We start from the raw sequence: 4820 nt of genomic DNA, 5'->3' as shown, positions 1-4820 counted from the left end.
AAGCAAGACGATATATTGAGATTTTTTAAAATGTAATTTTAGGAAAACTGTCATAGTATAAAGAACACACTATCGCTTTTTTTTTTTTTACTCAGATGCACAAAATGCAATCAGAACAGTCGGATCTATATTTGCATTTATTACAGTCCCTGTAAAATCATAGCACCGCTTTGAGAGGGAACACTGAGAGGGAGCATCTCTTTGTAAATAAAGTATTGACTTAGTTATCTTCGAGTGAGCCCCGGTGAGTCCGCGACTTGCCACAAGCCTGTGTATACAGAAGTTAGCGCGCTACGTTCTTTGCAAAGCTACACATAAAAATGGCCGCTGCTCTGACCGTCCTGCTACGTTGATTTGAATGGGAATGTCCGTTCTACTCTCATTTTATTTCTATGGTTTAATGTTTTGGGGAACACACTTATTCCCTCTCTGGCTCAGACTTAGATGAGGAGATTGAGACCATGTGAAGCTACAGTTAGTAGCCAGTTAGCTTAGCATAGCTTAGCATAAAGACAGGAAACCGGGGTAAACAGATAAGCGTATTCCCTAAAATCTCGAACTCTTCCTTTAAATTGCCCATAGGAGTTGATACCTTGTTTTGAACCTTATGGAGGTTTAACATTGTGTTTTATGAAGAAGAGAGAAGCTGATGAGATCCATACCAGCATTTTATAAAACTCTCATTCACTGACATTATTGAAAGGAGCATTTTGACATTTTGGGAAATATGCTTTTTTTCTTTCTTTCTTGCCCAGGTTTAGATGAGAAGATACAGTCACAGTCAGTTAGCGAGAGCGGTACCGATCTTCTAACTCATCTAACTCCTGCCGAGATAGTGAATGAAAGTATTTCCCAAAATATCAAACTACTTCTTTTACATTTACAGTGATCCATTTGCTGTTGCTTTTCAGTATTCAGTGTCATCTGAATGTGTGTAAGTCATTCTCTAATTGGGGTACATTTCATGTCCGTTGATGATAATAATATATTTTCTTCTAAAATATCACATTTTACAGATTAAGGGAACGCATATTATAAGATCATTTTGTGCACACTGTGTTTCATTTAGCTTGAAATTGTCATGATGTTCCTAATGTGACAGTTTTTGCAATATGTTTTCATTTGAGTGGGTCTTAGTTTCAGAATAATGATTTAAAACCATTACATTTAGTATGATCTATTTATTTATAGTATTTAATACTTTAGAACAATAAATTTTTTTTTAAATTGAGAACATCAACCCCTGCAACTAAAAAATGGTTTGTTCCAATTGATATGATTTGAGCTTATTTTTCGAACATTTTTCAGACTTTTTTTTCGGACATTTTTTTTTTACTTTTTTCGGACAGTTGTCGGACATTTGTTGGATATTTGTCGTACGTTTTTCAGGCTTTTTTCTGACATTTTTCAGACTTTTTTTCGGAAATATTTTTTTTTTACTTTTTTCGGACAGTTGTCTGATATTTTTCTGACTTTTTTTCAAACTTTTTTCAGACTTTTTAAAAACTTTTTTTTCGGACATACTAAATCTTCATGCTAAATGCAGTACCTGTGAAGGTTTCTGGACAATATCTGTCATTGTTTTGTGTTGTTCATTGATTTACAATAATAAATATATACATACATTTGCAAAAAGCAGCATATTTGTCCACTCTCATGTTGATAAGAGTATTAAATACTTGACAGATCTCCCTTTAAGGTACATTTTGAACGGATAAAATTATATTTTAATCCACTGACAGCCTTAGAAAGCACATTTACTTTTAATTTTTTTGTTCATGTGAAACGTACCCCAGTTATAGAACGACTCATTGTGTGTGTGACAGGAGGCTTTTATAGTGAACATGTACAATATGTGATCAGTTTACACTATTTCACTCTGTTGTCGTTGTGCTTTCAGGTCACGATATTTGTATTGATTATAATACAGCATCATTCAGACTGCATGTTGTAGCTGCCGGAGACTCAGATTACAATCAACATCCAGATGTTTCTCCATCAGACTGAATGTTCCTACTGTAACTGCACGTCTCCGGCTCACGTTAATGACACGCCTTTTGTTGTCAATGAATTCTGTCTTTACACAACATCATCACCTCCTGTTTGTGTTGTAAATATAAAACACAATATCACAGTTTGTGATTATCTCCATTCTTTCCTACAGACGTACATGTGATGTGCTATAAGTGAAGAGGGGATTGGGGGGTTTATAACGTATCTCCAAAGCAACAACTTGTTGGCGTCCACAGCTCGCTACGCACCATCTGTGCTGCCTGGTGGAGCGACTGGCGGCGCGTAGGAGTGACGCCACCTGTCACAAGTCCACTCAGCTCAGCGCCGCCAACGTTCAGCCGCCTGACGGAGCCCAACGTCCCGTTACTAACGTTACTAATCAGACACACGACTGACTGATAACATACCAGGCTGCATATCTACATTTACTGCATGTTCCTTAAAACATGTGTTTAGTATGTTTGGTCTTTACTGTCACATACTGAAGACTTAATGGGCTTCTACCTCCTCCATTCAGCATTTAGGAGCAGTGAAAAAACTGATTATAATGTAGATAATGGTTGATAACACAGTATAGCTTAATCATATGATACGTGAACAAATACATGAATAATTCATTCACAGGCGTCTTTAAAACTCCAACGGTCTGTTATACGTAGCAATGGTCTGTTATACATAGCAACGGTCTGTTATACGTAGCAACGGTCTGTTATACGTAGCAACCTACTTACCTACTGAGCTAAATGCTAACAATCATCTATCATAATAACAACAAACCACTATGCAAACATGCAGATGTTTAGCAGGTTAAATGTTTACCATGTTCACCATCTTAGTGTAGCGTGTTAGCATGCTGATACTTGTAAATTAACACTAAACACAAAGCTGAGGCTGATGGGGATGTCTAACCTGATATCACTGGAAGCCATATACGAACAGCACAACATTTTACGACATTTCGTGTGTCATGATAACGCATTTTTGTCTTTTTGCGTGTCATTTAACGCCACGTCGGTCGTTACGGTTGGGGGGTTTTTTTAGGCTACAAAACCACTTAGTTAGGGTTAGGACAAACATCACGGTTGGGCTTAAAATAAGTACGTAAACTAAGTAAAATACGTATGTAAAGAACGTAACATTAGTCCAGAAACCATGTCACAAACGTCACTAACGTAACATCATTTTGCAACATGAACAGCGGTCTCCTGGTTAAAGTCCTGTGTTTGTTGGACCCCTCCTCCATCAGCAGTCTCTCTCTCTTTTTATTCTACGTCTCTACCTCTGAGTGGAGCAGATTCACACAGCGTTGAAATGACACGCCTTATTGCACGCAAAAAGACTCGCCGTGTAATTCATTCGCCATTTGGTGAGACCGGGTTGTCAGATGTTTTGCAGGTAGATCTCCAAAGTCATTAGGGTTCATCCTCTGGGGACCATGAATGTTCAACATGTCCCGATCCATCTTCTAAATGTTGACAATAATTGAAAACTATGGCTGGTACAAAATTTGACAGCAACTCATCCAATAATTGTTGAGACATTGGACTTAAAAGAATGTAATCCCTGGATGCTAGAGGAAAAGTCAGTAGGATTCATCCTCTGGGGAACATGAATATCTGTACTAAATGTGACGGCGATCCATCCTGTAGTAGTTGAGATATTTCAGTCAGGACTAAAGTGGTGGACAGACGGACTAAAAGTCCTCTTGAAGTGTCTCTGACGTCTCAGAACAACCTCCCACCTCTCTCATATATATCAGCTGTTTTTACTGTTACAGCGTAATAAAGTCATAAATGATGAATCTCCTGCAGCGGCAGCCAGAGGAGGCAATTTCCTAGTTGGACGTCGTCAGCAGAAACCGACTGAAACAGGCAGAACAGAGAGATGATCTCTGGTTTATAGCATGTGTACCGACACAGTGAGGTCATCACGGCGCTCAGATGAACGACGCCGGTGACGTTTTAATAAAGCGAGAGACGACTGTAACCTTTAATCATCCTCTCTCTGCTCTATTATATCTAAACAGATGTTCATCCTTCTAATCTCATTTCTACCTCCTGGTTCTGCTGCGTGATGCTGAAGAGCTGTAATATTTCAAATAGTAAATGACATGAGATTTATAGAGGCAGCCTTCAGATTGATGAGGAGCAGGTGTGTGTGTCTTTACATTATGATGACTTCAGGACTCTCTCTCTCTCTCTCTCTCTGTTACATTAACATGAAATCTGAATTCCTGCGGTCGTCTGTTCTCTGATTAAATGTCTGAGTTCTGCTGACAGATGAGATTTATCATCTGGAACTCTTCCTGGATGTGATGACTAAAAACCACTGAATCAAACAGAGATGTTGGAGGCTACATGGAACACTCTTCTGTCTTTATTAATATTACTATATATAATCATATTTTAGGTCATAGTATTGTGTCAGCAGTTTGGGAAAGGAACCTTTCCTGTTTCAAAATAAAGTTCCTGAAGCGTGTAGAGGCAGGTTTTAGAGGCCGACCTCACCGGTGCTCTTATAGGAGCGGATCCCTGCAGCCCAGGTTCCATGTGGGCCGTCTGAAACCTGAAGACTGAAGACTGTTACAGCTGCTTTAAGGCGGCCGACTCCGTTTGAACGTATATTGTTTGAGAACGAGCTGCTCCTCAATCACTGATATGATGTTCAGGTGACATGTGGTGTGTTTTCATTCCAGTTCCTGTTCACAGAATATTATTTATGTGTTACTTTTGATTCATACATCTCTCTCTGTGTGCTGAGAGGATGCTGGACTGTAAAGTCTGTAAAGTCTCTCTGAGAGCATCTGA

Source organism: Sebastes fasciatus, chromosome 5 (assembly GCF_043250625.1).
Source record: "Sebastes fasciatus isolate fSebFas1 chromosome 5, fSebFas1.pri, whole genome shotgun sequence".
Taxonomy (NCBI): domain Eukaryota; kingdom Metazoa; phylum Chordata; class Actinopteri; order Perciformes; family Sebastidae; genus Sebastes; species Sebastes fasciatus.
Note: the sequence above shows the minus strand (reverse complement) of the source record.